This window comes from Triticum urartu, chromosome 7 (assembly GCF_003073215.2).
Source record: "Triticum urartu cultivar G1812 chromosome 7, Tu2.1, whole genome shotgun sequence".
NCBI lineage: Eukaryota > Viridiplantae > Streptophyta > Magnoliopsida > Poales > Poaceae > Triticum > Triticum urartu.
Genome location: NC_053028.1, coordinates 423,317,296 through 423,339,773, shown reverse-complemented (window position 1 = coordinate 423,339,773; position 22,478 = coordinate 423,317,296).

Genomic DNA, 22,478 nt, shown 5'->3' with positions numbered 1-22,478 from the left:
TCGGTGATTGCCAAGATGTCTGACCAGAGTGATAGTCAGAACAGATCTGAAGAACATGTGCAATTGAGTGAGGGTTTAGATCCCTCAAGCAGCTATGATGAGGGCAGTAGAAGCACACCTAGTAACTTGCCCAAGGCAGCCACTAGAGCAAGGAAGAAGAGAACCTCAGACTCTGAGGATGAAGACTATGTGGCTATTGAGGATGAGGCCACCTCAAAGAAGAAAGTGCTGAAGAAGGAATATGGGTCAGCTGCTACAACAAAGCCAGGGATGCACAAGAAGGCACCTACCAAGAGAGTGCCAACATCCAAGCCTAGGCAAGCAGCCTTGGAAGAAACTATGGAGTTCACTCTTGATCCCAAAGAGGCTGGAGAAGGCAAGAAGAGAAAAGAGAGGGTCAAGAAGACCACTACCAGAGTCCTAGGGAGATCATCCATGTTTAAGGATCCAGCAGAAGAAGAGGAAGAGGATGCTCCAGGACCCAAAGCTCAGAAGCTTATGGGAGATGCTATCAAGTCAGGGGCTGCAACATCAAATCCCAAGTCAGCTCCCAAAGCTCAAGCTTAGAAGTCAAAGCCTAAGAGAAACACTAGAAGTATTCCTGCTGAAGAGAAGAACAAGGCCCCAGTGCCTCAAGCTGAAGAAGAGGATGATGAGTCTCTTGTTTTGAGAAAATTGAAACCCAAGATCCCATACCACAATGATGCTCATCCAGTGGCTGAAGACATGCACATCAGAAAAGATGTTGGACTGAGATTGTGGAGACAGTCTGATCCCTATGTTGTGAGCAGAAGGACTGTAGTTGACTACAGATTTCATACCAAAGAACAAGAAGACTTCTATGAGACAATTTTTCTTGACAAGAAGCCCATTGTTTGTGACATGAGATGGGTTGATTGGGAATTCATCAAGGAGAATGAAGATCACTTCCCAGGAGTATATCAAAGATTCAAAGCATGCGGAGTAGATGAGTTTGTTGGACAAAAGCTCACAACATGGAATGATGAGCTGATCATGCAGTTTTACTCCACTGCTCACTTTTACCCAGATGGGAAGATAGTTTGGATGTCTGAAGGTACTAGGTACCAATCCACTGTTGAAGAATGAGCAAAGCTGATCAATGCCCCGGAGGAACATGAGGATGACTTGGATGTGTATGCCAAGAAGAAGAAAGACCACAACTCCATGGCAAACATGTACAAAGAGATCCCTGATAAAGCTTTGGAGACTCGCAAGCTTGGATCTGTACATTACTTGTTGTCTGGTCTGCCTACCATCAACACCATCCTAAGGCACACATTGCTACCCAAGTCTGGAGATCACAAGATGGTTAGAGGACATTCCATCAACTTGCTGCAAATCTTTGATGTCCCTCAAAAGTTCAAACTCATGAGTTTGATTGTAGAGACAATCAAGAGGATAGCTGCTGACCAAAGGAGAAGCTGTGGGTATGCTCCACATATTCAGGAGCTCATCAACTCCAAGATGGGCACATGAACATACTTGTTGGACAAGGAGCATCTACCCCTATATCCTGAATTTGAAGATAATGAAGTTGTCATGAATGAAAATGAACCATCATCAGCTCAAGCACAAGAGAAGAGAGCTAAAGCAAAGGCTGAGAAAGCTGCCAAGATGCCTAGTGTAGAGGAAGCATCTCAAATTTTTCTAAAGAGCAAGCAAGATCAGATTGCATACCTGATCCAATCTACACTGAGAATTGAGAAGGGCTTGGCCACCCTGACTCAGAATCAGGAGAGCTTGGAGAGGATTGTTGAGACAAAATTTTATGATCTTGATCTGAAGGTTACTGAAATCCAGACAGCTGTTGAGCAGCTCCAGGAGGAAGCTGAGGAGACGAGAGGAAAGGAAACTACGGATGCTTTTTAGCGTGTGCCACGAGGTCAGAGGTCTATCGCAGTGCCAGTACCAGTTTCTAGAACTGTAAGCACCAGCAGCTACAGCCTCAGTACCACCTCTAGCAGCCACTCCACCAGCTCCAACTACATCGACAAATGCCTTTGTCCTTGGAGTTCTCTCTACACCACCTCCTGAAGACCGAGCCTGAGAGACACATAGCACTATGCATTTTCAAACTTTTTGGTAATTTGTTGCCAAAGGGGGAGAAATATGTATAGATCATAGGCTTCGAGAGAGAGCATTTTGCATTTTATCTCTCTTGTTTTTGGTTGAACCTTTTTTATGCGCTTGGTTGATACACTATGTCTTTGTCTGTGTGAGATACTTGTTTGATCATGTGATTGATCATATGCTACCTTAATGCTTGATTGGATGATATTATCTCTTATATTCCATATATGATCATTCACTTTGCTTGGTGATGAGTGCATGTTTTTAATGTTTATCATTTTGAGTGCTCCACCAAGATGTATGTGACATGGAAGAGTGACCCATGATCCTAATCGATTGTGCATTTGCATTCAAAAGCTAATTTTAAATAATGCACAAATTTAGGGGGAGGCTCTTGCTTATCACATACTTCTCAAAGCGATGATGTATTTCAATCTTATAATCATTTGTCAAAGCTTTGATCTATATGTTGTCATCAATTACCAAAAAGGGTGAGATTGGAACTGCAGCTATCCCTGGGTGGTTTTGGTAATTCCTAACAACATATAGCTCATTGAGCTAATACTATTTCAAGACAAATATTTCATGAAAGCTCAATGATTGGCATGGCATGGATTAGAAATGTGGACCCCTCAAAATGCTAAGGACAAAAGATTGGCTCAAGCTCTTAAGTTAGTGATCCAAGATCACATTGAGTCCATAGGAAAAGCCAATACTATTAAAAGGGGATGAGGTGTTGCTTAATGAGTTACTTGCTCAAAATGCTTAGTGATATGCTCCAAAACCCTCAACCACTTTCTCATATCCACATATGTCCCAAACCAAAAGTCAAACTCGGCCCCACCAAAACCTTCTATCCGGCGCCACCGAGTTCAGTTGACATAGCCACTGCCACAAAACCCTAGTCTTTTCGGTCTCACCGATAGGGATCTCGGTCTCAGTGAGATGGGATTGTAAACTCTCAGTTTCCCTTCGTAACATTTCGGTCCAACCAAAATGAGCGATCGGTCCCACTTAGTTTGCAATGCAAAGTCTCTGTTTCCCCTTCGTAACGTTTCGGTCCAACCGAGATGAGCGAATCGGTCCCACCGAGTTTTCCTGACCAACTCTCAAGTTAGGTTATTACCAAAATTGGTCCCACCGAGTTTGTGTAATCGGTCACACCGAGATTACATTATGCCCTAACCCTAATGAAATCGGTCTCACTGAGTTGACAAGTCGGTCTCGCCGAAAATCCTAACGTTCACATTTTGAACTAAATCGGTCCAAGCGAGTTCCATTATTCGGTCCCACCGAGTTTGGTGATTTGTGTGTAACGGTTAGATTTTGTGTGAAGGCTATATATACCCCTCCACCCACTGTTCATTCATGGAGAGAGCCATCAGAACATGCCTACACTTCCATCATACATTTTCTAAGAGAGAAACACCTACTCATGTGTTGAGGTCAAGATATTCCATTCCAACCATATGAATCTTGATCTCTAGCCTTCTCCAAGTTGCTTTCCACTCAAATCATCTTTCCACCAAGTCCAAATCAGTGAGAGAGAGTTGAGTGTTGGGGAGACTATCAGTTGAAGCATAAGAGCAAGGAGTTCATCATCAACACACCGCCTATTACCTTTTGGAGAGTGGTGTCTCCTAGATTGGTTAGGTGTCACTTGGGAGCCTCCGTCAAGATTGTGGAGTTGAACCAAGAAGTTTGTATGGGCATGGAGATCGCCTACTTCGTGAATATCTACCCTAGTGAGGCAAGTCCTTCATGGGCGATGGCCATGGTGGGATAGACAAGGTTGCTTCTTCGTGGACCCTTCGTGGGTGGAGCCCTCCGTGGACTTGTGCAACCGTTACCCTTCGTGGGTTGAAGTCTCCATCAACGTGGATGTACGATAGCACCACCTATCGGAACCACGCCAAATATCTCCGTGTCTACATTGCATTTGCTCCCTCCAAACTCCTCCCTTTACCTTCATGTGCAATGTTTTACATTCCGCTGCTATACTCTTAGACTTGCATGTGTAGGTTGTTTACTTGACTAGTGCTAAGTTGCTTAAATCTGCCAAGACTTAAAATTGGAAAAGGCTATATTTTTATTTGGTCAAGTAGTCTAATCACCCCCCCTCTAGACATACTTTCGATCCTAAAGCTTTCTTTAGCCATGTTATTTTGAGAAGACATAATTGCCTTGTTAATATGCTTGAAGTATTATTGTTTTTATGTCAATATTAAACTTTTGTTTTGAATATTATGAATCTAAACATTCATGCTACAATAAAGAAATTACATGGATAAATATGTTAGGTAGCATCCCACATCAAAAATTCTGTTTTTATCATTTACCTACTCGAGGATGAGAAGGAATTAAGCTTGGGGATGCTTGATACATCTCCAACGTATCTATAATGTTTTATTGTTCCATGCTATTATATTATCTATTTTGGATGTTTTATATGCATTAATATGTTGTTTCATATTATTTTTGGGACTAACCTATTAACCTAGAGCCCAGTGCCAGCTCCGGTTTTTCCCCTGTTTTTGAGTTTCGTAGAAGAGGAATACCAAACGGGGTCCAAATGGAATAAAACCTTCATGATGATTTTTCTTGGACCAAAAGAAAACCAGGAGACTTGGAGATGATGTCGGAGGAGCCATGAGGCGGCCACAAAGACAGAGGGCATGCCCGGGGGGTAGGGCATACCCCTCACCCTTGTGGGGCCCTCGTGCACCTCCTGACCTAATTCTTTCGCCTATATATTCCCATATATCCCCAAACCACTAGAGGCATCCATGAAAACACTCTTCCACCGCCGCAACCTTTTGTACCCGTGAGATCCCATCTGCACCTTGTTAGAGGGGGATTCGATCATGGAGGGCTTCTACATCAACACTATTGCCCTTCCGATGAAGCGTGAGTAGTTTACCACAGACCTACGGGTCCTGTTGGGGATACAACTTCGAGGTGTGACCCACCAAGGAGGGCCCGGGTTACACCATTGGCGGCTTAACATGAAGAAGTCCAGGGAGGCCCAAGGAGAGGTATGAAGACGACGGCTCATAAAGGGCAGGCTTGGGTTTGTGAACCATCGTAGGAAGACTTGCTCTGTAAGGCATGACTAGTTAGATACTGAGCCGGTCACGTTGTGTGAGCCGGCCAGGACTTTGTAAGCCTCCGGGTCTCTACCTGTGTATATAAAGGTGAGACCCGGCGGCGGGTTAACCCAAGAAACAAGCAATTGAGAACTAGGTCAAGCGTATTCGCTCCCTTGTAAACGAAACTCAAGCAATACAATTAGAAGCAGGACGTAGGCTTTTACCTTGTTGAGAGGGGTCGAACCTGGGTAACTCCTTGTGTCCTTTGTCCCGTTCAACCCCTTCAAGCTAACCTAGTTGTGATGGCTCCACACCTAAGTCCTTTCACTAGGGCATCTCCATGACAAATCCACGACAGTTGGCGCCCACCGTGGGGCTAGAGCATGGTGGTTTCGAATTCTTGAAGGGCAGCTTTTCAGGGATCAAGGGATACGCAGTGGGCCGGATGACCAAGGGTCGTCGCGGCAAGATCTACATCGATCATGCTGGATGGGGTCCGGAGGCCGATTCAATCAAATACGGGTACCGGGTCCCCTTCGGTGGAATCCACGTTTTCATCGGCAAGATTGGTGAGTCTGAGCCTAAGTCGGACGTCTACATCGACATCGTTGAGACGGCTCGACGCATGAGACCCGCCAAGGTCTAGCCCGACCGGAAGAGAGCTTTCGTTGGCTTAATTCATGGAGCAGATCTCGAGGAAGGTTCAATGTCAGGTGGAGAGACAGCCATCTACTCAGGTAATGAGTCCTCAGCCGGCGAAACCGAATCGATCTATCAATTGCAAGACGACGGGCTTGGGGGTTGTTCCGATGGCGACATTATTCCGGACCCCTATGAGCCGCCGAGCAGGGTTGCTATCTTCATGGCCGGAACACAACAGACGTTGAATTCATCAACTACTATGGCTATGACCTCTAGTTCAACGGCTGCGGCGACGGCCAGGGTGAGCGGCCCTGTGTGCCCGCTGGCTCAAGTATTATCTCAGGTCTTGGATGCGTTGGCGACTCTGTTAGCTGCAGAAGTAACCCCAGCGACTCAAGCACAACATAATGTGGAAGTCGCAAAACTGCGGGATAAGGTAGCTCAGGCTAAGGAAGAGCTCAACACTGAGAATGCTAGGATGGCAACGGAACGAGCCGCGTTGGAAGCCGAGTAGCAATGGATTCAAGCAGAAGCTTTTTGGATAAATTTGGGCGAGAATGCATCAAATGTTGTCTTACGCAGATACCAGAGTCGTCTACCTTCACAGTTCGAGGCAAGAAATCTTTTCAATACACCTGGGGCAGGACCAAGTAACCTGCCCAGTGTGGCTCGGGCTGCCGAGGTGCCTGTAACCAAGGTAATAGCTCAACCGCATGTAACAGATCCGCCTCATCTGAACGCAACCCCGCCTCAGCAAGTGTTAACACCGCCAGGTCATTTTTCCAACCCTCTGGATAACAGGATTGCCGCGGTTGCAGGTGGCGGCTCTTCCAGTGGAAGGCGAGTCACCCGCTGCGGTCGAGACCCGAAAGGCTATGGAGCTTCTTGAGAGAGCAGTACTCCAGCAGGAGGCTTACTCATATAGCTGCGAGCTAATTCATTCAACTCCACGCCCAGCCGAAGTTATAGCTGACGCATTGAGTCACCGGGGGTTTCCAGCAACGAGCGGCATCGGAACCAACCGCATGGGCATGACCCGCCGTGTGATGATAACAATGTTCATGCTTTGATGGATCAGTCTAGGGCATGTCAAGAGGTGGAGTTGGCGGCTCAATTAGCGGCTCATCAACGGCTCTAGTTGAATCCATCGGTGTTTGTAGAGGCTGGGATGACTTCCAGGACAGTGGGTGTGCCATGCTTAGCACCATCCCTACGCAATGAGCATTTGCCTAAGGACTTCAAGGGCCCTCGAAAGGTGAACAATTACACTGCTGATCAGCCTCCTGAAGCTTGGATTGAGAGCTACGAGTTGGCTATGGAGATGTTAGATGTCAATGATGCTGTGCACGCCAAGTACTTCACCATGATGTTGGATGGGCCCGCTCGAACCTGGTTGAATGGATTGCCTCCTAATTCTACCAATTCATGGGCGGAGTTGAAAGCACGTTTTTTCAGAATTTCAAAGACACGTGCAAACAACCTTTGTCGATCATCGATTTAGACGCTTGTGTCCAGCGCGAGGATGAGTCGGCCCACCATTGGGTCTGTCAGGTCTCTGCTATTATTCACTCATCGGATAGCATCAACGCCGGCTCTGTTGTTCTGATTCTAGAGAAAAATTGGCATTTCACTCTTCTCAAGCAAAATTTAGGGCGGCTTAGACGCCACTGTAATGACATGGGAGAGCTCATGGTGGCTCTCATTAAATACACCGACTCTAACAATACTAAGGATCCTGGGTCTGATGAAGAGAAGTCCAACAAGGGGAAGAAGAACGGTAATGGAAAGGGGAGCAGCCAAACAAGGTAGGGCATAACCAGAGTGGTAATGGTAAGCACAAGCAGCCTAAAGGTGGGTGTCGATGTCAAAACCGGCGGATCTCGGGTAGGGGGTCCCGAACTGTGCGTCTAAGGCGGATGGTAACAGGGGGCAGGGGACACGATGTTTTACCCAGGTACGGGCCCTCTTGATGGAGGTAAAACCCTACGTCCCGCTTGATTATTCTTGATAATATGAGTAGTACAAGAGTTGATCTACCACGAGATCAGAGAGGCTAAACCCTAGAAGCTAGCCTATGGTATGATTGTATATTGTCCTACGGACTAAAACCCTCCGGTTTATATAGACACGGAGGGGGCTAGGGTTACACAAGGTCGGTTACAAAGGAGGAGATATACATATCCGTATTGCCTAGCTTGCCTTCCACGCCAAGTAGAGTCCCATCCGGACATGAGATGAAGTCTTCAATCTTGTGTCTTCATAGTCCAACAGTCCGGCCAAAGGATATAGTCCGGCTGTCCGGAGACCCCCTAATCCAGGACTCCCTCAGTAGCCCCTGAACCAGGCTTCAATGGCGATGAGTCCGGCACGCAGTGTTGTCTTCGGCATTGCAAGGCGGGTTCCTCCTCCGAATACACCACATAAGAGTTTGAATACAAGGATAGTGTCCGACCCTGCAAATTAAGTTCCACATACCACCGTAGAGAGAATAATATTTCCACAAATCTAATCTGCTGACACGTTTTGGCAGCATGACATCATGCCATGGCCCGGTAATTATTCGAACCATTTTTCTTTAACCAGCCCAGCACATAACGCGAGGCAGTTTCTTGACACGTCTTGTCAAAGCAGAGATCGTGTTCCGCTTATTACGGGATTCTCATCAATACGGACGTGGGTAACCCAACCGCGCCATCAATTACGGTGCTTGGGTGATAAGCGACTTTTACCAGGCTAGTGGGGGCGCATAGTTTAGTCCGCCCTTATAAAGGGATAAGATCTCACATTTTTTCTTCCCACGCCTTCTTCCTCCTTGCTCATCCATTCTCGCGCACTCGAGCTCCAACGCCCAAGTCCACATCCTTCTCCTCAACTCTCTCCGAACATGTCTGGAGCGGGAGGCAAGTGGATGGCCTCCTCCGTCATGGAGGGACACATCAAAAAGCTACGTGGAGCTGGATACTTAGCCGCGGATATCGCGCACCGGCTGCCAGCCGCGGGGCGGGTCATCCCTACCACAGAACCTCACGAAAGGGTGGTCTTCCTCCCCCACTTCATCCGCGGACTAGGGTTTCCCCTCCATCCATTTGTCCGCGGCCTCATGTTCTATTATGGGCTGGACTTTCATGATCTGGCCCCGAACTTCATCCTCAACATCTCGGCGTTCATCATCGTGTGCGAGGCCTTCCTCCGCATCCGGCCCCACTTCGGCCTGTGGCTGAAGACCTTCTATATCAAGCCAAAGGTGGTGGGCGGCCAACAAGCGGAATGCGGCGGAGCCATGGTGGTGAAGATGCCCAACGTTATATGGCTCAAGGGCTCCTTCGTGGAGACCATAAACGGGTGGCAATCGGGGTGGTTCTACACCACCGAGCCGCGCGACACCAACTGGGTGGCGGCCCCCGAGTTTCGATCCGAAATCCCCACGTGGCTCACTTCCTGGAAGGAGAAGGGCCTGTCCTGGGGTTCATCGGTGGAGCTGGATGGACTCCAGAAGTGTATCCGGAACATGACAAGCAAGAAACCTAAGCTTGTCAACATAGTCCAGGTCATGCTCTTCCGCCGGATCCTCCCGTGTCAACAACGGGACTTCAACTTATGGGAGTTCGACCCGGCCCAGCACCAGACTCTTAGCGAGCTCTTCGACACGACGCATAAAGAAGTCTGGAGGGTGCTGTTCAAGGGCGCCGAGGTCCCTCCTTCTCTTACCGAGGACCGCGGGCTAAGCGCGAAGCGCCATGCGAATCCGGTAAGTTCTGTACGTCGGGCAGGGTATTTATTTCCCATAGCTTAACCATGTGCGGGGTCTGAGCTCCCATGCCTTTGACAAGACTGGGTAAAGACATCGGAGCAGATCAACTATCCGGCCCCTCTGCCCGAAGACCCTTCGGACGCTCTCCTGACGGAGATGCAGACTCTGGCTCCTTATGAGGTGCCGGACAAGACCAAGAAGAAGGCCAAGGGAACCCGAAAGAGTTCCCGACGCTAGGTGGTATCGGACTCATCGTCCGACAACACCGAGACACCCTCCTCCCGTGAAAACGAGGAGAAGGATGATGAAGATTCTCCCCCTCCAGCCGGGGGAGACAAGAAAAGGAAAGCCGCCCCAACCGGGGAGGCCGAATGGTCCAAGAAGGGAAGGACTCTCCTTCCGGACTGCTCCACCACCGCCGCCGACGGCGAAGACGAGTGGCTGCTCAGGGCCAAGCCCCTGGCGAAGTCGTAAGTATTCGGATACCAGAGTAACTCATAGTATACCTTTGTCGCACTACTTCTCCTAACGTCGAATATGATTATGCAGTCCGCCCCAAGCCCGTATCGATGTATCATCGTCGGACGGTTCCTTAGACTCGTCGGACACGAATAGTGATACACTTCCAACCGCCTCCTCCACTTTCCCTACGGACAATGCCGAGGTATTGTCTCAAGGGGCACCGAGCTGGGGGGAGACGGTCCTGGAGGCGCCTCAAGGCGACCTCCCGGACTCCAGGAGCAAAGGGAGCAAGGCTCCCGGGGGCTCCAAGTTCGGCTCTCAGCCGAACACCGCGCCGTAACCTCCAGTGGTTCCGGACTCGAGCAGGCGGCCCTCTTCCAAGAGGGGCAAGCCACCCGTGCCAGTGACCTCTGTCCATCCAGAGGCACCGGACAACCTGCTGGGAGCGCTTCGCGGCGCTTCCATCGACAAAGAGCACCGCACTATTATGAGTGCGGTGACAAGAAGGTTCAGTCCGCCAAGAGCGGACTGACTGAAGCTTGTGCCAGCCTTCTAATAGGCTTTGAGGTAAGTATTTAGAATATAGGAAAATATTACCGCATAGACAATAGCCCCTGATGCTCTATTTGGTGTTCACAAAGAAAAGCCGAATAGAGGATCAAATAATATCCGCAGGAGTCTAAAATAAGTATGTCTGTATGCGTATGCAGGCTTCGCTGCTGACCTCTGCCGCACTGACTACGAAGGTCGCCGCACTGAAGTAGGACCTCGAGGGGTCCGAGAAAGAGCTCGGCCTTGCCAAGAGGCAGCTCGAGGAGAACAAAGGTAAGTAATACCTTGTCTATATATAAAAGAAAATGTGGTTGCGAAATGACAGGATCATCATGAATGTGCCAGGGGCCACGACCGAAGTGGCGACCTTGAAGCAAGCGCTGTCCGAGGCCGAAAACAAAGTGGCCAAGGAGCGCACCGAGCGGGAGAGGCAAGAGGCACGGGTGGGCGAGGTGCAGCAAGAGCTCCAGGCTTCTCGTGAAGAAGCACGAGGCTTTGGAGCTTGACTCGAAGACACGAGAGTCCGAGCTTGCCGCGGCCCTCGAGAGCACAAAGAATGCCAAGGCTGAAGCCCAAAAGGCCCTCCAGGAGATTGAGGCGATGAGGAAGATAGCGGCGGGTAGGGCATTCAAATATGCAAAGCAAGCATGTGAAAGTAAATTACTTGTTACTTACCCGAGTCCGGAGCTCTCCAGGAGCATTCGCAGATTTGCCCCGCAGCGTGTCGGATGCCACAAGATATTACCAGGCCGAGGAGGGAAGCTCGACGGAGAAGTTTGTTCTGGTCTTAGTATACTTGGACCGAATACCCGATGCCCATGAGCGACCAGCTGAAGCAACTGGTCGAGCTGCACAAGGCGGCCGAACAGGCCATGAAGGGCTTTATAGTCCGGATGTGGCCTGGCGACTCCCTTCCCAACAGCTATTTTCGGCCTGGTGAGGCGGCTTGGGGATGCCTGCCCACGGCTGGAAGTCATCAAGTGGTCCGTCTGTATCGAAGGTGCCCGCGGGCTTTTGCTTCGTGCAAACGTGCACTGGGCCAAGATGGACGCTGAGAAGCTGGTGAAGGAGGGGCCGCCGCAGGGCAAGGAGCATCGCCACGCCGAGATGTATTATGAGGGTGTCCTGAAGGGTGCCCGTATTTTAGCGGATGAGTGTGCGAAAGATGTAATATTTGAATGAACTTGCTCGTGTGATCCTGTATTATGACAACTTATTCATATGTGCTATGCAACGCTTGTTTGAATTTAAAATATTACCTTCTGTTCGGCTGTTTATCAAATCTCATAGATGGCTAGTCGTCGGCTTCTGCCCCATGCCACGAGTGCTGGGGTGTTCGGGATAAACCTGAGCACTCTTTTCCCCATTTTTGGGTCCTTCGAGGGAGGTGCTCAGTACAACGAACAAGGCAATCGGACTATAATGCTTTATCACTCTCACTTAGCCATAGAATTCTATAATTTTAAATTTTGGTGAAGCCCCTAGTATTCGGAAGGCCGAATTCGGGGTGCTGTACACGCCTTTAAGCCGGACAAAGCCGACTCCTCGCTCTAAGCGGCATAAGTCTTTAGGGACTCAAAACCTCTCGAACAGCGACCAGCTCTCGCCTTATCATGACAGTCAGTTTTAGCTTTCTCTACTGAGGTGCTTAGCCCAGCTGAACCGGGGCACAATCGCAGTAGTTCTCCCGGTGCTACCTTAGCCGATATAGCGGAATGTAAGGTACCAAAACATGGGAGCTGGGCAAACCCAACTATTGATCCAAGACATGATTTGGAGCTGATGCATATAATGCTATAAGTTCGGGGTGCCGCACTGTCGAAAGTGTTCAGACTTCTCATTCCGTATTATGGGGTATGCTTAAGCCCCTAGCATACGCCGTATTATGGGGTATGCTTAAGCCCCTAGCGTACTGGCCGTACCAGAGTGTACGGGTGCTGGATGTCATGAATGAACATATATGTAGTGCGATACTCATGACCCGCTTTTGTGCGGGAAAGGACACCTGGCTGGCTCGCAGTAATAACATATCAAAGAACCATGGTACTTCGGATACCAAGGACGGCAATGGCAGGCCATGTCGCAACAAACATAAGCGCCACATCAACAACGACAATACCGAGGATACGACAGTCAATGCCGGATTCAAAGGCTCTAAACCCGATCAGCGGAAAAAGCCATTCAAAAGAAGCACTCTGGGCCCGTCCAGTTTGGACCGTATACTCGATCGCTCATGTCAAATACACGGCACCCCCGACAAGCCAGCCAACCACACTAACAGGGATTGTTGGGTGTTCAAGCAGGCCGGCAAGTTAAATGCCGAAAACGAAGACAAGGGGTCACATAGTGATGACTAGGAGGAGCCCCAACAGCCGAACACCGAAGGACAGAAGAGGTTCCCCCGACAAGTGCGGACGGTGAACATGATATACGCAACCCACATCCCTAAGAGGGAGCGGAAGCGTGCGCTAAGGGATGTATATGCGTTGGAGCCAGTGGCCCCAAAGTTCAACCCATGGTCTTCTTGTCCGATCACCTTCGATTGCAGGGACCACCCCACTAGTATCCGTCATGGCGGATTCGCCGCACTGATCCTAGACCCAATCATTAACGGATTTCATCTCACTCGAGTCCTTATGGATGGCGGCAGCAGCCTAAACCTGCTTTATCAGGACACATTGCGCAAAATGGGTATAGATCCCTCAAGGATCAAACCCACAAAAACGACCTTCAAAGGCGTCATACCAGGTGTAGAGGCCCATTGCACAGGCTCAGTCACACTGGAAGTGGTCTTCGGATCCCCGGATAACTTCTGAAGCGAGGAGTTAATCTTCGATATAGTCCCGTTCCACAATGGCTATCATGCACTGCTCGGGCGAACCGCATTTGCGAGATTCAATGCGGTACCGCATTATGCATATCTCAAGCTCAAGATGCCAGGACCTCAGGGGGTCATCACAGTTAATGGAAACACAGAGCGCTCTCTCTATATGGAGGAGCACACTGCGGCCCTCGCAGCAGAAGCGCAAAGCAGCCTCTTAAGGAAATCCACCAGTTTGGCGATTAAAGACCCGGACACCTTCAAGCGCGCCCGGAGTAATCGGCAACAAGACTGCCTGGCACATTCCGAGTTCGCATAGCAATGCGCCCCCCGCCCCAGCCCCAGCCAAATGGCGAAATCTGTGCCACGCGTACACAACTATGCATTGAAAATACCATGGGCACAGGTGGGGAGGGGGGAACGACTACGGCACGCCCCAAGACGCGGCTCAACCGCACTAGGGGCTTCCCGCTTTGTTATTTTTCTCTCTTTCAGGACTTTAATCTCTGGAAACCCTGTCCGGTAGTACGATTGCCGGACACATGATGCAGCAACCAAGGAGGTAGAAAACTACGTGCACCACTGAACTCCCAGGTGGATTCCGATAACGAGAAATACTTGCTTTAAATACCATTCCTCAGCTTTCCCTTGGAGGGACATGTCAAATAGTCCTACTTTCTGCTTATCGCACTACTTGTATCATTCTGCTTTAAGGCACCTTTTTGAATAAACAATGCATAGCACTAGACTATTATCGGGATGTCATGAATGTAAGAGGCTGCTTTGCGCTTCTGCTGCGAGGGCCGCAGTGTGCTCCTCCGTATAGAGAGAGCGCTCTGTGTTTCCATTAACTGTGATGACCCCCCGAGGTCCTGGCATCTTGAGCTTCAGATATGCATAATGCGGTACCGCATTGAATCTCGCAAATGCGGTTCGCCCGAGCAGTGCATGATAGCCATTGTGGAACGGGACTATATCGAAGATTAACTCCTTGCTTCAGAAGTTATCCGGGGATCCGAAGACCACTTCCAGTGTGACTGAGCCTGTGCAATGGGCCTCTACACCTGGTATGACGCCTTTGAAGGTCGTTTTTGTGGGTTTGATCCTTGAGGGGTCTATACCCATTTTGCACACTGTGTCCTGATAAAGCAGGTTCAGGCTGCTGCCGCCATCCATAAGGACTCGAGTGAGGTGAAATCCGTCAATGATTGGGTCTAGGATCAGTGCGGCGAATCCTCCATGACGGATACTAGTGGGGTGGTCCCTGCAATCGAAGGTGATCGGACAAGAGGACCATGGGTTGAACTTTGGGGCCACTGGCTCCAACGCATATACATCCCTTAGCGCACGCTTCCGCTCCCTCTTAGGGATGTGGGTTGCGTATATCATGTTCACCGTCCGCACTTGTCGGGGGAAGCTCTTCTGTCCTTCGGTGTTCGGCTGTTGGGGCTCCTCCTAGTCATCGCTATGTGACCCCTTGTCTTCGTTTTCGGCATTTAACTTGCCGGCCTGCTTGAACACCCAACAATCCCTGTTAGTGTGGTTGGCTGGCTTGTCGGGGGTGCCGTGTATTTGACATGAGCGATCGAGTATACGGTCCAAACTGGATGGGCCCAGAGTGCTTCTTTTGAATGGCTTTTTCCGCTGACCGGGTTTAGAGCCTTTGAATCTGGCATTGACTGTCGTATCCTCGGTATTGTCTTTGTTGATGCGGCGCTTATGTTTGTTGCGACGTGGCCTGCCATTGCCGTCCTTGGTATCCGAAGTACCATGGTTCTTTGATATGTTATTACTGTGAGCCAGCCAGTTGTCCTTTCCTGCACAAAAGCGGGTCATGAGTGTCGTGAGGGCTGCCATAGATTTCGGCTTTTCCTGCCAAGGTGTTGGGCTAGCCACTCGTCGCGGATATTGTGCTTAAAAGCTGCTAGGGCCTCTGCATCCGGACAGTCGACAATTTGATTTTTCTTTGTTAGGAACCGTGTACAGAATTGCCTGGCCGATTCCTCTGGCTGCTGAATTATGTGGCTCAAGTCATCGACATCTGGTGGTCACACATAAGTGCCCTGGAAGTTGTCGAGCAATGCGGCTTCCAGATCTTCCCAACAGCCAATGGACTCTGTTGGCAAGCTGTTGAGCCAATGCCGAGCTGGTCCTTTGAGTTTGAGTGGGAGGTATTTGATGGCGTGTAGATCGTCACCGCGGGCCATGTGGATGTGCAGGAGGAAATCCTCGATCCATACCGCAGGATTTGTTGTGCCGTCGTATGATTCGATATTTACGGGTTTGAAACCCTCTGGGATTTGGTGATCCATTACTTCGTCTGTGAAGCATAGGGGGTGTTCGGCGCCTCTGTACTGGACTATATCGTGACGCAGTTCAATTGAGTCTTGCCCGCTGTGTTCGGCCCGGCTGGATTTACTTTTAATGTATCCGGTGTGACGGTTATCGTCTCGCATAGTGGCGCGCCCTCGTGATCCGTAGATTGATCTTGCGTGCTTTGCTTTGTCCTCCAATACATCTCGCGGGTCTGCCTTATTTCCCCATGCCTTGACATTTTTATTTGAGTGACGTCGGAGTGCGGGCTGAGGTTTTGGCTAAAATGCCTCTCTGTCGCGGCCACGAGGTGGCCGATCGGCCGCGTCATACGCTGGAGATGTAGGTTTTGGTGCTTCCTCCTCCAGTCAGGGTAGCAACTTGCGCTTTGGCTAACTCTTGGAGGGACGTTCGAGTTTATATTCCTCGGCCGCAAGGACTTCAGTCCATCTATGGGCTAGCAAATCTTGATCAGCTTGAAGCTGCTGTTGCTTTTTCTTAAGGCTATTTGCCGTGGCTATACGCCGGCGCTTGAAGCGCTCTTGTTTGACGGGATCCTCAGGCACGACGAATTCGTCATCGTCGAGGCTTGCCTTGTCTTCGGAGGGAGGAATGTAATTATCATCCTCCGCCTCTCCATCTGTCGCTCTCTTGGGAGGGCTGGCTTCTCCATCCTCCTGCCCTAAATCTTGCTGGAGGGGATTGTTGTCGTCTTCGGCACTGTCCGGAGTGCTATTATCTCCTGTGCCGGTGTCACCGCTTTTGCTTTGGCGAGACTTAGAGCGGCGCCGCTGACGTCGGCGCTTGGGTTGCTTCTTGGAGGGGTCATCCTCCGCTGTCCCATCGCCATTGCCTTCTTTGGGGGTGTCCACCATATATAGGTCATATGATGAGGTGGCTGTCTAGTGCCCTGTGGGCAGTGGTTCTTGTTTGCCTCCTGCATCGTCGTCCATGCCGTCGATGTCTTCGGAGTTGAAGTCGAGCATGTCGGTTAAATCGTCGACAGTGGCTAGTAAGTGGGTGGTGGGTGGGCGGCGAATTTCTTCGTCATCCGCATCCCAATCCTGCCGGACATAGTTCGGCCAGGACTCTCCTGACAAGGAGAGAGACCTTAATGAGTTCAGTATGTCGCCGAAGGGCGAGTGCTAAAAGATATCCGCGGAGGTAAACTCCATGATCGGCGCCCAGTCGTATTCGATAGGCACAGCCGCAGGCGGTTCGGAGCCCGTGGCCGGAGAAGGATCCGGCAGTTTGGCATCATGGCTCTCGTGAAGGGTAAGGTCGATATTCGGCTCGATCGCCGTTGAGGATACAGCCTCCGTGGTGGGGTCTAGCCACCCATCCATGGATGGCGCAACAGGTTCCGAATTGAGGGTCGGAGCGGTTGCCGGTGCGATCTCCTAAACACTGTCCGATGGTAGAGCTAAATCATACTCATCGTGACCGTGTGGCGCACAAGGCAGGGGCTCGAATCCATCGAAGATCAAGTCTCCGCGGATATCGGCCGTGTAGTTTAAGCTTCCAAACCTGACCTGGTGGCCAGGGGCGTAACTCTCGATCTGCTCCAGATGGCCAAGCGAGTTGGCCCGCAGTGCGAAGCCGCCGAACACAAAGATCTGTCCGGGGAGAAAAGTCTCACCCTGAACTGCAACACTATCGATGATTGAAGGAGCCATCAAGCCTAAAGATGACGACACAGAGGAACTCTCAATGGAAGCACCAATGTCGGTGTCAAAACCGGCAGATCTCGGGTAGGGGGTCCCGAACTGTGCGTCTAAGGCGGATGGTAACAGGATGCCGGGGACACGATGTTTTACCCAGGTTCGGGCCCTCTTGATGGAGGTAAAACCCTACGTCCTGCTTGATTATTCTTGATAATATGAGTAGTACAAGAGTTGATCTACCACGAGATCAGAGAGGCTAAACCCTAGAAGCTAGCCTATGGTATGATTGTATATTGTCCTATGGACTAAAACCCTCCGGTTTATATAGACACCGGAGGGGGCTAGGGTTACACAAGGTCGGTTACAAAGGAGGATATATATATATATACATAAACACTATTCTGATCACAGTTATTCTGATCACAACATGAACTTCCCGAGTAACGCGCCTGACCTTCCCCGTGTACTAGGTCGAACTTCAGCTAAAAGGTGTCCAAATGGGGCTTGCTATATACCGTTGGAAAGCTATGGACACCAGTATCATGACCCAAGTTAAATTTTTGGCAAAATGTAAGCGGTTTAAGAGCAGTTTTGAAAACCGTTTTTTCTTCGTACAAAAAACATGAATTGTATTTTCGATCGCATTTTAAACCGCTTATCGGAATGAGGCAAATAATATGGCATTGGAAAGCTGCTGCAAAACCGCTCCTTCCGCATGTTGAAAGTTTTCTCTAATTCCCTACGGTTAAGGAGTAATTCGGAAAATCGTAGAATTTTGCAAACGGAACACCCGAGTTCGTATTTTCGATGCCATTTCTAAATGGCTAATCCAATTGAGGCAAATAATATGGCGTTGGAAAGCTTATGAAAATGTGCTACTTTTTCATGTTAAAAGTTTTTTCTAATTTTGAACGGTTTAAAAGTAATTTAGAAAACGGTACAAGTTCCACTGAGTTCGTATTTTTGAGCTAATTTTTTAACCGTATGTCCAAATGCAGCAAATGATATGGCGTTGGAAAGCTTGAAGAAATGTGAAACTTTTTTGTATATATTGTTTCTCCTAATTCATTATGGTTTTATGTCAGTTTTGAAAATGGATAAAAACGTATTTTTGCTGTAATTTCTACAAACTTTATCAGAATGGGGCAAATAATATACCGCTGAAAAGCTACAGAAAATGCGAAACTTTTTCGTGTTGATGGTTTTCTCTGATTCCTAGCCGTTTTTAAGTAATTTCAAAAACAGAGAGATCATGCGTTCTGCCTTTATCGTGAAACAGATTCTTCGAAAATGCACCGCGTGAAGAACCTGAACTTCTCGGCGCATGTACCTGAACTTCACTCTGTTTTTCATGTGAGTTTTTTGCTCGTAGGTCTCCATCCACTACTCGGAACTCTCCATCCACTCACTGGAATTGAGCAAGTGATATACCAGTGGAAAGCTGCTGTAAGCACATAACTTTCCCGTGTTGATCATTTTTTCATACTTGTGATGATTTTAAAAAAATTTCATCTGAAATTCATTCAGCGTAGTAGTTGAACTTCATGTTGTTTTCACGTTGAACTTCTGTGACGTATTTTTGTTTGTAATTTTCTCATCCACTCGTTAGTGCTACACAAATAATATTCCTTTTGTACAAACGTCTCCCACAATAATTTTTTTAACTTTCTCCGACCGAGGACTTGAACATACACAAATGATATTCCTGTCGTTTTGAGGTAAATTAGAAAGTGAAGAGATCATGATTTATGCGTTCATCGCGAACGAAATGCACTTTGTGAAGTAGTTGAACTTCTGAGGCATGTTTGTTTGAACTTCACTCTGTTTTTGACGTCCTGTTTTTCGCACTGCGTGAAGTAGTTGACCTTCTAGGGCATGTCTGTTTGAACTTCACTCTGTTTCACTTTATTTGTATTTTTCTTATATGAAATACACACCATGTAGTACGGGAACTTCCAGTTGTTATCACTTTTTGAACTTCTCATGTTAAAACACAAAAAACAACATATTTTTTTATGTATTTCGAACATCTAAATACACGGTGAACCTCTCTCACAAGAATTTTTGAACTTTTCCTCACCGAGCACTTGAACTTCTAGTAACCATTTTTTCGTTTATGAGTTGTATTTAAAAGCGCAAAAAATGGCGTTGTGTTTTTTATTTTTTGAAGAGGTAAATCCTAGGTTTTAATAAACTCCGAACTTCTCTGTTATTTCAATTTGAACTTCACATTTTTATATTTTGAGTAAATAATTGCTTTCAATTTTTAAATAAACATCAAATTTGACTACCTTCTCAATTTGAACTTCATCTTTGATAATTTAAAAAATGGATATCTGTGAAAATCCTAGAGTTTTTTAATAAACATCATACATTGTAAAGTTTTATTAGAATTGGGAAAAATGCCCAAAATGGCATTGTTTTTTGAGCTTCTAAATCCTAGGTTTTAATATACTTTGAACTTCTGTGTTATTTAATTTGAACTTCACATTTTTTGAGTAAAAGTTTTGTTTTTAGTTTTTAAATAAACATAATTTGACTATTTTTTTATTTTTGACCTTCATGGTAGATTCTTTAATAATAGAGGATGTCTGAGTTTTTTTTAAGAATTTAAAATACTAATTTTTTTGAATAAGCATCAGACCACTTCACTATTTTATTTTTTACTTCTGGTTTTTTAAAAATGGGGAAATTCTTTTAAAACTTTTTATAGTTTTTTTTAAATTTGAACTTCTTCATTTTATTGTTTAGTAACAAGAAAACATCTAAGTTTTTTAACCTTCGATCTTTTTTTACTTTGAATGTCTTAGAAAAATATTGTTTTAAGTAAGCAAACAATTTTCTAGGTTTTTAATTTGAACTTCTAGGTTTTTTTGACCTTCTCCATTTAGTTTCAAATTGAACTTCTAGGGCTTCCAAATTTGAACTTCAGGAATTAGAGAAGAGAACATGTACTTTTGAGTACATCCTTTTTGAGAAATTCACCATTCTTACTCTATGAGAACTTCATTTTTTTAATATACGAACTTCTATGGGAATTTACATTTTTTTCTCCACTTGAATTTTGTACATAAAACTTTCTATCATGTTACATATTTTTGAACTTCTTCATGTCGCATATTTGAAATTCTTTCTATTAATACATAAAAGGAAAATAAAATCACCCATTTTTTATGCACATAGGAAGAGGAACACACATCATTTTTTTGTACTTCTTTGTTATTTAGAATGGTTTTAATTAACTTTTATGATGTTTTTTTCTTTGAAACTGTAACCAAATTTGTTCTAAATATGAAAGTATTTTTGAGGTGTAAGAAATACTCACTTGTTTTCTTAGACCGTAGGAATTAATTTTTTGATGCATTTTTTTGGCTGTAAAAAATGCTCGCTTGTTTTAATTTGAACTTCCACATTTTCTATGTGTTGAATTTGAAGGAGGGAGCTGAAAACCATAGTGAGATAATAGATCCTCTTGGTTTTGGAATAAACATTTTTGTATTTCTATGTTTTTAAACATGCCCAATATGACGTTGTTTTTTTAAACTTGCAAATCCTAGGTTTTCATATATTTTTTGAACTTATGTGTTATTTTAATTTGAACTTCACCTTTTTTGTTTAAAGATTTGTTTTGATTTTAAAATGAACATCGGATTTGACTATTTTTTTCAATTTGAACTTCATGGTTCAATTATCTAAGCATTTTTTATCAGTAAGATGCATTCTTCCTAAAATACAATGATTGAACTCTCTATACAATAATCTTTGAACTTTTGGATTACTTTAAAAAATACATACTCTTTTTATATGTATGTAAACTCGATGGTTTACACAAACTTCCTTACATCAAATCACGCGAAAGAACATGCATGAACGGAAAAGGGGCAGGAGTTACAAGGTCCATAACACACTTTTTTGGTATCTTTCTAAAGGTTCTGCACAATGAACATAACATGTTATAAAATCCAAGCTATGGAATGAAATACACGAATATGAGTGAGAGGCTGCAGGAACACGCAAAAGCAAAAAATGGCATCTAGTGTGCATGTTCTGTAACTAGCATCAAATCTGGTGAGTATGTGTCAACTGAAGTAGTACATGTAGTGCGCATGTTCCATAACTACACGCAAAAGAAAAAATGAACTTTTTTTGTCTGATCCACCTGGTCCTGTAAGAGCTAGCTAGCTAGTAGCAGAGGGATGTGGCTCTTTGGGCGTATCTGAAGTTCTGAACCTGCCCATCGCTCAGCCTGCAAGTTAGACAGAGAAATCCATTCATGCTATGCAAGTACCCAACGGGTCTATAAACAAGTCGGACACACTTGCTGGGAGCCGGCGAAATGCGAGCAGAGGAGAGAAATTGTATGAGCACACACTTAGTAATACAAGAACCTTCTGGGAAGTTATACATGGACTTCTCTATACTGAATTTTTTCTCTCGTTTGCATGGACATTTTTTTCAAACCACAAGCTCAAGAGAATACAGGAACACACAAAGCAAAATTTCATAGAAACGATCAGGAATAAAAAGAACACAAACATTCAGTATGCAGCAGAAAAGTAGGATCGGTTCCTCCAGTTGTAGGCAGCAGCAACTTGGAGAAGATTCAAGCACGAAGGTCACGCTTAGGCCTTGGACAGGTCGCGGCTTAGGCCTCGGCAGATCGCTGAAGGCACGAGGTGAGCGGCCATGGTGGCGGGATCCGGTAGTTGTAGCCTGGCCCTACATGCTGTTGCAAGGGTTGGTCTCCCATGGCGGCGGCGCACAGGACGCAGGCTTTTTGGCGGCGCACATGAGGAGAGGCGGGATCTAACGCGAGCTTCTCGTAGGGATCTGTGGTTCAAGCAGTGGAGGAGCCCGACGGGCGGCGCTGTAGGTGGCCGGGGACAGCCGACGACACGGGAGGTGGCCGAGGCCCGGAAGTGGTGCGGGAGGTGGTAGGGGGCCAGATCCGTGGTTGAAGCAGGGAAGGGCACGAACGGCGGCGCTATAGGCGGCCGGGGCTAGCCGGCGGCACGGGAGGTAGCCGTGGCCCGGCAGCGGCACGGGAGGTGGCCGGGGCCTGGCGGCGGCGCGAGGTAGGGAGGGAGGCGGCG